Here is a 14,550-nt window from a genome sequence, read left to right as displayed (position 1 = left end):
AATATTCATAGATAAAGATACGATCGGTTCAATGTTCCACGATACAGATACGATTGGTTCAGTGTTCAGCGATACAGATACGATTGGTTCAGTGTTCAGAGATACAGATATGATTGGTTCAACGTTCACCGATACAGATATGGTTGGGTCATTGTTCAGTGACACAGATACGATTGGCTCAGTGTTCAGCGATACAGATATGATCAGCTCAGTTTTCTGAGATACAGATACGACCGCCTCAATGTTCAGAGATACAGATATGATTGGTTCAGTATTCATTGATACAGAGACGATTGGTTCAGAGTTCAGAGATACAGATACGATGGTTCAGTGTTCAGAGATACAGATATGATCGATTCTATATTCAGAGATGAAGATATGATCGGTTCAGTGTTCCACGATACAGAAACGAATGTTTCAGTGTTCAGAGATACAGATACGATTGGTTCAGTGTTCGGAGATACAGATATGATTGGTTAAATGTTCAGAGATACAGATACGATTAGTTCAGCGTTCAGAGATACAGATACAATTGGTTCAGTGTTCGGTGATACAGATATGGTTGGTTCAGTATTCAGTGATACAGATACGATACTTTCAGTGTTCAGCGATACAGATACGATAGGTTCAGTGTTCAGCGATACAAATACGATCGGTTCAGTGTTCAGAGATACAGATACGATTGGTTCACTATTCAACAACATAGCTATGATTGGTTCAATGTTCAGCGATACAGATATGATTGATTCAATGTTCAGCGATACAGATTCGATCATTTCAGTGTTCAGCGATACAGATGCGATTGGTTCAATGTTCAGGGATACAGATATGATTGTTTAAATGTTCAGCGATACAGATACGATTGGTTCAATGTTCAGAGATACAGATACGATTGGTTGTGTTCAGAGATACAGCTACGATCGGTTCAATGTTAAGTGATACAGATATGACTGGTTCAGTGGTCAGTGATACAGATACGTTCGGCTCAGTGTTCAGTGATACAGATATGAGTGGTTCAATGTTCAGCGATACAGATACGATCGGCTCAGTGTTCAGTGATACAGGTGTTATTGGTTCAATATTCAGCGATACAAATACGATTGGTTCAGTGTTCAACGATAGAGATACGATTGGTTCAGTGTTTAGAGATACAGATTCGATTGGTTCAGTGTTCAGCGATTCAAATACAACCGGATCAATGTTCAGAGATACAGATAAGATTTGTTCAGTATTTAGTGATAGAATATGATCGGATCAATATTCAGTGATAAAGATACGATCGATTCAATGTTCAGTGATACAGATATGATTGGTTCAGTATTCATTGATACAGAGACGATTGGTTCAGAGTTCAGAGATACAGATACGATGGTTCAGTGTTCAGAGATACAGCTACGATTGGTTCAGTGTTCAACGATAGAAATACAATTGGTTCAGTGTTCAGAGATACAGATACGATCGGCTCAGTGTTCAGTGATACAGATATGATTGGTTCAATGTTCAGCGATACAGATACGATCATTTCAGTGTTCCGCGATACAGATACGATTGGTTCAATGTTCAGAGATACAGATACAGTTGGTTCAGTGTTCAGAGATATTTAAACTGTTAGTTCAGTGTTCTGCGATACTGATATGATCGACTCCGTGTTCAGTGATACAGGTACTATCGGTTCAGTGTTCAGAGATACAGATATGATTGGTTAAATGTTCAGTGATACAGATACGATTGGTTCAGTGTTCAGAGATACAGATACGATTGGTTCAGTGTTCAGTGATACAGATATGGTTGGTTCAGTGTTCAGTGATACAGATACGATAGTTTCAGTGTTCAGCGATACAGATACGATAGGTTCAGTGTTCAGCAATACAAATATGATCGGTTCAGTGTTCAGAGATACAGATACGATTGGTTCAATATTCAAAAACATAGCTATGATTGGTTCAATGTTCAGCGATACAGATATGATCATTTCAGTGTTCAACGATACAGATACGATTGGTTCAATGTTCAGAGATACAGATATGATTGTTTAAATGTTCAGCGATACAAATACGATTGGTTCAATGTTCAGAGATATAGATATTATTGGTTCAATGTTCAGTGATACAGATACGATTGGTTGTGTTCAGAGATACAGCTACGATTGGTTCAATGTTAAGTGATACAGATATGATTGGTTCAGTGGTCAGTGATACAGATACGTTCCACTCAGTGTTCAGTGATACAGATATGAGTGGTTCAATGTTCAGCGATACAGATACGATCGTTTCAGTGTTCAGCTATACAGATATGATTGTTTCAATGTTCAGAGATACAGATATGATTAGTTAAATGTTCAGCGATACAGATACGATTGTTTCAATGTTCAGAGATACAGATCTGATTGGTTAAATGTTCAGTGATACAAATACGATTTGTTCGGTGTTCAGAGATACAGCTACGATTTGTTCAATGTTCAGTGATACAGATATGATTGGTTCAGTGTTCAGTGATACAGATATGATTGGTTCAGACTTCAGAGATAAAGATACGATTGGTTCAATGTTCAGTAATACATATATGATTGGTTCAGTGTTCAGTGATACAGATACAATTGGTTCAGACTTCAGAGATAAAGTTACGATTGATTCAAGGTTCAGCCATACGATAGGATTGGTTCAGTGTTCAGAGATACAGATAAGATTGGTTAAATGTTCAGCTGTACAGATACGATTGGGTCAGTGTTCAGAGATACAGATACGATTGATTCAGTGTTCAGTGATACAGATATGGTTGGTTCAATGTTCAGTGAGAGATTTACGATAAGTTCAATGTTCAACAACACAGCTATGATTGGTTCAATGTTCAGTGATACAGATATGATTGGTTCAGTGTTCAGAGATACAGCTACGATTGGTTCAATGTTCAGTGATACAGATAGGTTTGGTTCAATGTTCAGAGATACAGATACGATCGGCTCGGTGTTCAGTGATACAGGTATGATTGGTTCAATGTTCAGCGATACAAATACGATTGGTTCAGTGTTCAACGATAGAGATATGATTGGTTCAGTGTTTAGAGATACATATTCGATTGGTTCAGTGTTCAGCGATTCAAATACGACCGGATCAACGTTCAGAGATACGGATATGATCGGTTCAGTATTTAGTGATAGAACATGATCGGTTCAATATTCAGAGATAAAGATACGATCGGTTAAATGTTCAGCGATACAGATATGATTGGTTCAGTGTTCAACGATAGAAATACAATTGGTTCAGTGTTCAGAAATACAGATACGATCGGCTCAGTGTTCAGTGATACAGATATGATTGGTTCAATGTTCAGCTATACAGATACGATCATTTCAGTGTTCAGCTATACAGATACGATTGGTTCAATGTTCAGAGATACAGATCTGATTGGTTCAATGTTCAGTGATACAGATACGATTGGTTCAATGTTCAGTGATACAGATATGGTTGGTTCAGTGTTCAGTGAGAGAGATACGATTGGTTCAGTGTTCAGAGACACAGATACGATTGGTTCCAGGTTCAGCCATACAGATACGATTGGTTCAGTGTTCAGAGATACAGATATGATTGGTTAAATATTCAGCGTTACAGATACAATTGGTTCAGTGTTCAGAGATATAGATACGATTGGTTCAGTGTTCAGAGACACAGATACGATTGGTTCCAGGTTCAGCCATACAGATACGATTGGTTCAATGTTCAGTGATACAGATATGGTTGGTTCAGTGTTCAGAGATACAGATATGATTGGTTCAGTGTTCAGTGAGAGAGATACGATTGGTTCAGTGTTCAGTGATACAGATATGATTGGTTCAGTGTTCAGTGAGAGAGATACGATTGGTTCAGTGTTCAGAGACACAGATACGATTGGTTCCAGGTTCAGCCATACAGATACAATTGGTTCAGTGTTCAGAGATACAGATATGATTGGTTAAATATTCAGCGTTACAGATACAATTGGTTCAGTGTTCAGAGATATAGATACGATTGGTTCAGTGTTCAGAGATACAGATACGATATGTTCGCTGTTCAGTGATACAGATACGATTTGTTCCGTTTTCACTGATACAGACACGATTGGTTCAGTGTTCTGCGATACAGAAACGATATGTTCAGTCTTCAGCGATACAGATACGTTTGGATCAGTGTTCAGAGATACAGATACATTCGGCTCTGTGTTCAGTGTTACAGAAACGATTGGTTCAATGTTATCGATACAGATACGATTGGTTCAGTGTTCAACGATAGAGATACGATTGGTTCAGTGTTCAGAGATACAGATACGATTGGTTCAGTGTTCAGCGATACAAATACGACCGGATCAATGTTCAGAGATATAGATACGATCGGTTCAGTATTTAGTGATAGAATACGATTGGTTCAATATTCAGGGATAAATATATGATCGGTTCAGTGTTCAGTGATACAGATACGATTGGTGCAGAGTTCAGAGATACAGATATGATTGGTTCATTGTTCAGCGATAGAGATACGATCGTTACAGTTTTCAATGATACAGATACGATTGGTTCAATGTTCAGAGATAAAGATATGATTGTTTAAATGTTCAGCGATACAGATAAGATTGGTTCAATGTTCAGAGATACAGATATGATTGGTTCAATGTTCAGTGATACAGATACGATTGGTTCAGTGTTCAGAGATACAGATATGATTGGTTCAATGTTCAGTGATACAGTTATGACTTGATCAGTGTTCAGTGATACAGATACGATTGGTTCAATATTCAGCGGTACAGATATGATTGGTTCATTGTTCAATTATAGATATACGATTGGTTCAGTGTTCAGAGATGCAAATACGAATGGTACAGTTTTCACAGATACAGATACGATTGGTTCAGTGTTCAGCGATACAGATACGATCGTTTCAGTGTTCAGTTATACAGATATGATTGTTTCAATGTTCAGAGATACAGAAATGATTGGTTTAATGTTCAGCGATACAGATACGATTGGTTCAATGTTCAGAGATACAGATCTGATTGGTTCAATGTTCAGTGAAACAGATACGATTGTTTCGGTGTTCAGAGATAAAGCTACGATTGGTTCAATGTTCATTGATACAGATATGATTGGTTCAGTGTTCAGTGATACAGATACGATTGGTTCAGACTTCAGAGAGAAAGAGACGAATGGTTTAATGTTCAGTAATACAGATATGATTTGTTCAGTTTTCAGTGATACAAATACCATTAGCATAATGTACAGCGATGCTGATGCGTTCGGCTCAGTGTTCAGAGATACAGATACGATTGGTTCAGTGTTCAGTGATACAGATATGGTTGGTTCAGTGAGAGAGATACGATAAGTTCAATGTTCAACGACACAGCTATGATTGGTTCAATGTTCAGTGATGCAGATATGATTGGTTCAATGTTCAGCGATACAGATACGATCGTTTCAGTGTTCAGCGATACAGATACGATTCGTTCAATGTTCAGAGATACAGATATGAATGTTTAAATGTTCAGCGATACAGATAAAATTGGTTCAATGTTCAGAGATACAGATATGATTCGTTCAATGTTCAGTGATACAGATACGATTGGTTCAGTGTTCAGAGATACAGATACGATCGGTTCAGTATTTAGAGATAGAACACGATCGGTTCAATATTCAGAGATAAAGATACGATCGGTTCAATGTTCAGTGATACAGATACGATTGGTTCAGTATTCAGTGATACAGAGACGATTGGTTCAGAGTTCAGTGATACAGATATGATTGGTTCAATGTTCAGCGATACAGATATGATTGGTTCAGTGTTCAGAGATACAGCTACGATTGGTTCAATGTTCAGTGATACAGATATGATTGGTTCAGTGTTCAGTGATACAGATACGATTGTTTCAGAGTTCAGAGATACAGATACGATTTGTTCAATGTTCAGTGATACAGATATGATTTGTTCAGTGTTCAGTGATAAAGATACGTTCAGCTCAGCGTTCAGTGATACAGATATGATTGGTTCAATGTTCAGCGATACAGATATGATTGGTTCATGTTCAACTATAGAGATACGATTCGTTCAGTGTTCAGAGATGCAAATACGAATGGTACAGTTTTCACAGATACAGATACGATTCGTTCAGTGTTCAGCGATACAGATACGATCGTTTCAGTGTTCAGCTATACAGATACGATTGTTTCAATGTTCAGAGATACAGATATGATTGGTTAAATATTCAGCGTTACAGATAAAATTGGTTCAGTGTTCAGGGATACAGCTACGATTGTTTCAATGTTCAGAGATACAGCTACGATTGGTTCAATGTTCAGTGATACAGATATGATTGGTTCAGTGTTCAGTGATACAGATACGATTGGTTCAGAGTTCAGAGATACAGATATGATATGTTCGCTGTCCAGTGATACAGATACGATTTGTTCAGTGTTCTGCGATACAGATACGATATGTTCAGTCTTCAGCGATACAGATACGTTTGGTTCAGTATTCAGAGATACAGATACGTTCAGCTCTGTGTTCAGTGTTACAGAAACGATTGGTTCAATGTTATCGATACGGATACGATTGGTTCAGTGTTCAACGATAGAGATACGATTGGTTCAGTGTTCAGAGATACAGATACGATTGGTTCAGTGTTCAGCGATACAAATACGACCGGATCAATGTTCAGAGATACAGATACGATCGGTTCAGTATTTAGTGATAGAATAGGATCGGTTCAATATTCAGGGATGAATATACGATCGGTTCAATGTTCAGTGATACAGATATGATTGGTTCAGTATTCAGTGATACAGATACGATTGGTTCAGAGTTCAGAGATACAGATACGATTGGTTCAATGTTCAGCGATACAGATACGATCGTTTCAGTTTTCAGCGATACAGATACGATTGGTTCAATGTTCAGAGATAAAGATATGATTGTTTAAATGTTCAGCGATTCAGATAAGATTGGTTCAATGTTCAGAGATACAGATATGATTGGTTCAATGTTCAGTGATACAGATACGATTGGTTCAGTGTTCAGAGATACAGATACGATTGGTTCAATGTTCAGTGATACAGATATGATTTGTTCAGTGTTCAGTGATACAGATACGATTGGTTCAATATTCAGCGGTACAGATATGATTGGTTCATTGTTCAACTATAGAGATACGATTGGTACAGTATTCAGAGATGCAAATACGAATGGTACAGTTTTCACAGATACAGATACGAATGGTTCAGTGTTCAACGATACAGATACGATCGTTTCAGTGTTCAGCTATACAGATACGATTGTTTCAATGTTCAGAGATACAGATATGATTGGTTAAAAGTTCAGCGATACAGATACGATTGGTTCAATGTTCAGAGATACAATCTGATTGGTTCAATGTTCAGTGAAACAGATACGATTGCTTCGGTGTTCAGAGATGCAGCTACGATTGGTTCAATGTTCATTGATACAGATATGATTGGTTCAGTGTTCAGTGATTAGATACGATTGGTTCAGACTTCAGAGATTATGATACGAATGGTTCAATGTTCAGTAATACAGATATGATTTGTTCAGTGTTCAGTGATACAAATACCATTAGCATAATGTACAGTGATGCTGATGCGTTCGGCTCAGTGTTCAGAGATACAGATACGATTGGTTCATTGTTCCGTGATACAGATACGATTTGTTCAGTGTTCAGTTATACAGACATGGTTGGTTCAGTGTTCAGTGAGGGAGATACGATAAGTTCAATGTTCAACGACACAGCTATGATTGGTTCAATGTTCAGTGATGCAGATATGATTGGTTCAGTGTTCAGAGATACAGCAACGATTGGTTCAATGTTCAGCGATACAGATACGATCGTTTCAGTGTTCAGCGATACAGATACGATTGGTTCAATGTTCAGAGATACAGATATGATTGTTTAAATGTTCAGCGATACAGATAAAATTGGTTCAATGTTCAGAGATACAGATATGATTGGTTCAATGTTCAGTGATACAGATACGATTGGTTCAGTGTTCAGAGATATAGCTACGATTGGTTCAATGTTCAGTGATACAGATATGATTGGTTCAGTGTTCAGTGATACAGATACGATTGTTTCAGAGTTCAGAGATGCAGATACGATTGGTTCAATGTTCAGTGATACAGATATGATTTGTTCAGTGTTCAGTGATAAAGATACGTTCGGCTCAGTGTTCAGTGATACAGATATGATTGGTTCAATGTTCAGCAATACAGATATGATTGGTTCATTGTTCAACTATAGAGATACGATTGGTTCAGTGTTCAGCGATACAGATACGATCGTTTCAGTGTTCAGCTATACAGATACGATTGTTTCAATGTTCAGAGATACAGATATGATTGGTTAAATGTTCAGTGATACAGATACGGTTGGTTCAATGTTCAGAGATACAGATATGATTGGTTAAATATTCAGCGTTACAGATACAATTGGTTCAGTGTTCAGAGATAAAGCTACGATTGGTTCAATGTTCAGAGATACAGATATGATTGGTTAATGTTCAGTGATACAGATACGGTTGGTTCAATGTTCAGAGATATAGATATGATTGGTTAAATATTCAGCGTTACAGATACAATTGGTTCAGTGTTCAGAGATACAGCTACGATTGGTTCAATGTTCAGTGATACAGATATGATTGGTTCAGTATTCAGAGATACAGATACGTTCGGCTCTGTGTTCAGTGTTACAGAAACGATTGGTTCAATGTTATCGATACGGATATGATTGGTTCAGTGTTCAACGATAGAGATACGATTGGTTCAGTGTTCAGAGATACAGATACGATTGGTTCAGTGTTCAGCGATACAAATACGACCGGATCAATGTTCAGAGATACAGATACGATCGGTTCAGTATTTAGTGATAGAATACAATCGGTTCAATATTCAGGGATAAATATACGATCGGTTCAATGTTCAGTGATACAGATATGATTGGTTCAGTATTCAGTGATACAGATACGATTGGTTCAGAGTTCAGAGATACAGATACGATTGGTTCAATGTTCAGTGATACAGATATGATTTGTTCAGTGTTCAGTGATACAGATACGATTGGTTCAATATTCAGCGGTACAGATATGATTGGTTCATTGTTCAACTATAGAGATAAGATTGGTTCAGTGTTCAGAGATGCAAATACGAATGGTACAGTTTTCACAGATACAGATACGATTGGTTCAGTGTTCAGCGATACAGATACGATCGTTTCAGTGTTCAGCTATACAGATACGATTGTTTCAATGTTCAGAGATACAGATATGATTGGTTAAATATTCAGCGTTACAGATACAATTGGTTCAGTGTTCAGAGATATAGATACGATCATTTCAGTGTTCAGTTATACAGATACGATTGTTTCAATGTTCAGAGATACAGATATGATTGGTTAAGGGTTCAGCGATACAGATACGATTGGTTCAATGTTCAGAGATACAGATCTGATTGGTTCAATGTTCAGTGAAACAGATACGATTGGTTCGGTGTTCAGAGATGCAGCTACGATTGGTTCAATGTTCATTGATACAAATATGATTGGTTCAGTGTTCAGTGATTAGATACGATTGGTTCAGACTTCAGAGATAATGATACGAATGGTTCAATGTTCAGTAATACAGATATGATTTGTTCAGTGTTCAGTGATACAAATACCATTAGCATAATGTACAGTGATGCTGATGCGTTCGGCTCAGTGTTCAGAGATACAGATACGATTGGTTCAGTGTTCAGTGATACAGATACGATTGGTTCAGTGTTCAGCGATACAGATATGATTTGTTCATTGTTCAACTATGGAGATACGTTTGGTTCAGTGTTCAGAGATGCAAATACGAATGGTACAGTTTTCACAAATACAGATACGATTGGTTCAGTGTTCAGCGATACAGATACGATTGTTTCAATGTTCAGAGATACAAATATGATTGGTTAAAGGTTCAGCGATACTGATACGATTGGTTCAATGTTCAGAGATACAGATCTGATTGGTTCAATTTTCTGTGACGCAGATACGATTGGTTCAGACTTCAGAGATAAAGATTCGATTGGTTCAAGGTTCACCCATACAGATACGATTGGTTCAGTGTTCAGAGATACAGATATGATTGGTTAAATGTTCAGTGACACAGATATGGTTGGTTCACTGTTCAATGAGAGAGATACGATAAGTTCAATGTTCAACGACACAGCTATGATTGGTTCAATGTTCAGTGATACAGATACGATTGGTTCAGTGTTCAGAGATACAGATATGATTGGTTAAATGTTCAGTGATACAGATATGGTTGGTTCAGTGTTCAGTGAGAGAGATACGATAAGTTCAATGTTTAACGACACAGCAATGATTGGTTCAATGTACAGCGATACAGATGCGTTCGAATCAGTATTCAGTGATACAGATACGCTTGGTTCAGAGTTCAGAGATACAGATATGTTTCGTTCAATGTTCAGTGATACAGATACGATTGGTTCAGATTTCAGAGATACAGATACGATTGGTTCAATGTTCAGTGATACAGAAATGATTGGTTCAGTGTTCAGAGATACAGCTACGATTCGTTCAATGTTCTGTGATACAGATATGATTGGTTCAGTGTTCAGAGATACAGCTACGATTCGTTCAATGTTCAGCCATACAGATACGATTGGTTCAGTGTTCAACGATAGAAATACATTTGGTTCAGTGTTCAGAGATACAGATACGATCGGCTCAGTGTTCAGTGATACAGATATGATTGGTTCAATGTTCAGAGTTTCAGATACGATCGTTTCAGTGTTCAGCTATACAGATACGATTGTTTCAATGTCAGAGATACAGATACGATTGGCTCAGTGTTTATCTATACAGATACGATTGGTTCACTTTTCAGAGATAAAGATATGATTGTTTAAATGTTCAGCGATACAGATACGATTGGTTCAATGTTCAGAGATACAGATATGATTGGTTCAATGTTCAGTGATACAGATATGATTGGTTAAGTGTTCAGAGATACAGATACGATATGTTCGCTGTTCAGTGATACAGATACGTTTTGTTCAGTGTTCAGTGATACAGAGACGATTGGTTCAATGTACAGAGATACAGATCCATTCAGCTCAGTGTTCAGTGATACCAAGTCGATTGATTCAATGTTCAGTGATGCAGATACTATTGGTTCAATGTTTAGAGATACAGATATGGTCGGCTCAGTGTTCAGTAACTCAGATACAATTGGTGCATTTGTTCAGTGATACAGATATGTTTGGTTCAGTGTTCAGAGATACAGTTACGATTGGTTCAGTGTTCAGCGATACAGATACGATTGGTTCAGTGTTCAGAGTTACAGATACGATTGGTTCAGTTTTCAACGATACAGCTACGATCGGTTCAATTTTCAGAGATAGAGATACAATAGGCTCAGTGTTCAGCGATGCATGTATGATTGGTTCAGTGTTCAAAGTTTCAGATACAATTTGTTCAGTGTTCAGCAATACAGATATGATTGGTTCAGTTTTCACTTTTACAGATACGATATGTTCAGTATTCGGTGATACAGATATGATTAATTCAGTGTTCAGTATTACAGATTCGATTGGCTCAGTGTTCTGCGATACAGATACGACTGGTTCAGTTTTCAGAGATACATATACGATCGGCTCAGTGTTCAGTGATACAGATACGTTTGGTTCAGTGTTCAGAGATATCAATATGATTGGTTCCATGATCAGCGATACAGACACGATTGCTTCTTTGTTGAGAGATACACATACGATTGGTTCAGTGTTCAGAGATACAGATACGATTGGTTCAGTGTTCAGTGATACAGATACGATTGGTTCAGTGTTCAGAGATACAGATACGATTGGTTCAGTGTTCAGTGATACAGATACGATATGTTCAGTGTTCAGAGATACAGATACAATTGAATCAGTGTTCAGTGATACAGAGATGATTGGTTCAATGTTCAGTGATAATGATATGATTGGTTCAGTGTTCAACGATAGAGATATGATTGGTTCAGTGTTCAGAGATACAGATATGATTGGTTCAGTGTTCAGCGATACAAATACAACCGGATCAATATTCAGAGATACAGATACGATCGGTTCAGTATTTAGTGATAGAATATGATCGGTTCAATATTCAGAGATAAAGACACGATCGTTTCAATGTTCAGTGATACAGATGTGATTGGTTCAGTATTCAGTGATACAGATACGATTGGTTCAGAGTTCAGAGATACAGATACGATTGGTTTAGTGTTCAGAGATACAGCTACGATTGGTTCAATGTTCAACGATGGAAATACAATTGGTTCAGTTTTCAGAGATACAGATACGATCGGCTCAGTGTTCAGTGACACAGATACGTTCGGCTCAGTGTTCTGTGATACAGATACGTTTGCTTCAGTGTTCAGAGATATCGATATGATTGGTTACATGATCAGCGATACAGACACGATTGCATCTTTGTTGAGAGATACACATACGATTGGTTCAGTGTTCAGAGATACAGATACGATTGGTTTGGTTTTCAGAGATACACCTACGATTGGTTCAGTGTTCAGAGATACAGATACGATTGGTTCAGTGTTCAGAGATACAGATACGATTGAATCAGTGTTCAGTGATACAGATATGATTGGTTCAGTTTTCAGAGATACAGATACGATCGGTTCAATGTTCATTGATACAGATACGATTGGTTCAGTGTTCAGAGATACAGATATGATTGGTTAAATATTCAGCAGTACAGATACAATTGGTTCAGTGTTCAGAGATATAGATACGATTGGTTCAGTGTTCAGAGATACAGATACAATATGTTCCGTGTTCAGTGATGCAGATATGATTGGTTAAGTGTTCAGAGATATAGATACGATTGGTTCAGTGTTCAGAAATATAGATACGATTGGTTCAGTGTTCAGAGATACAGATACGATATGTTCGCTGTTCAGTGATACAGATACGATTTGTTGAGTGTTCAGTGATACAGATACGATTGGTTCAGTGTTCTGCGATACAGATACGATTGGTTCAGTTTTCAGGGATACAGATACGTTTGGTTCAGTGTTCAGAGATACAGATATGATTGGTTAAATATTCAGCAGTACAGATACAATTGGTTCAGTGTTCAGAGATATAAATACGATTGGTTCAGTGTTCAGAGATACAGATACGATATGTTCCGTGTTCAGTGATACAGATATGATTGGTTAAGTGTTCTGAGATATAGATACGATTGGTTCAGTGTTCAGAGATACAGATACGATATATTCCGTGTTCAGTGATACAGATACGATTGGTTCAGTGTTCAGAAATATAGATACGATTGGTTCAGTGTTCAGAGATACAGATACGATATGTTCGCTGTTCAGTGATACAGATACGATTTGTTGAGTGTTCAGTGATACAGATACGATTGGTTCAGTGTTCTGCGATACAGATACGATTGGTTCAGTTTTCAGGGATACAGATACGTTTGGTTCAGTGTTCAGTGATACAGATACTTTTGGCTCTGTGTTCAGTGATACAGATATGATTGGTTCAATGTTCAGCGATACAGATACGATTGGTTCAATGTTCAACGATAGAAATACAATTGGTTCAGTGGTCAGAGATACAGATACGATTGGTTCAATGTTCAGAGATACAGATACGATTGGCTCAGTGTTCAGTGATTCAGATATGATTGTTTCAGTGTTCAGTGATACAGATACGATTGGTTCAATGTACAGAGATACAGGTCCATTCGGCTCAGTGTTCAGTGATACAGAGTCGATTGGTTCAATGTTCAGTGATGCAGATACTATTGGTTCAATGTTTAGAGATACAGATATGGTCGGCTCAGTGTTCAGTAACTCAGATACAATTGGTGGATTTGTTCAGTGATACAGATATGATTGGTTCAGAGTTCAGAGATACAGATATGATATGTTCGCTGTCCAGTGATACAGATACGATTTGTTCAGTGTTCTGCGATACAGATACGATATGTTCAGTCTTCAGCGATACAGATACGTTTGGTTCAGTATTCAGAGATACAGATACGTTCGGCTCTGTGTTCAGTGTTACAGAAACGATTGGTTCAATGTTATCGATACGGATACGATTGGTTCAGTGTTCAACGATAGAGATACGATTGGTTCAGTGTTCAGCGATACAAATACGACCGGATCAATGTTCAGAGATACAGATACGATCGGTTCAGTATTTAGTGATAGAATAGGATCGGTTCAATATTCAGGGATGAATATACGATCGGTTCAATGTTCAGTGATACAGATATGATTGGTTCAGTATTCAGTGATACAGATACGATTGGTTCAGAGTTCAGAGATACAGATACGATTGGTTCAATGTTCAGCGATACAGATACGATCGTTTCAGTTTTCAGCGATACAGATACGATTGGTTCAATGTTCAGAGATAAAGATATGATTGTTTAAATGTTCAGCGATTCAGATAAGATTGGTTCAATGTTCAGAGATACAGATATGATTGGTTCAATGTTCAGTGATACAGATACGATTGGTTC

The 14,550-nt window shown here is 37.6% G+C and overlaps 1 protein-coding gene across 4 annotated transcripts in view; it reads left to right on the top strand.

Moving 5' to 3' along the window:
- The window catches only part of LOC121272275 (neuroligin-4, X-linked-like), a 1,033,091-nt gene that overhangs the window by 500,739 nt on the left and 517,802 nt on the right, over positions 1–14,550 (top strand). The window lies entirely within an intron of this gene.

The sequence above is a fragment of the Carcharodon carcharias genome, chromosome 33 (genome assembly GCF_017639515.1).
Source record: "Carcharodon carcharias isolate sCarCar2 chromosome 33, sCarCar2.pri, whole genome shotgun sequence".
In the NCBI taxonomy this organism is placed as follows: domain Eukaryota; kingdom Metazoa; phylum Chordata; class Chondrichthyes; order Lamniformes; family Lamnidae; genus Carcharodon; species Carcharodon carcharias.
The sequence above is the reverse complement of the archived record's forward strand: the minus strand, read 5'-3'. Positions and strand labels throughout refer to the sequence as shown.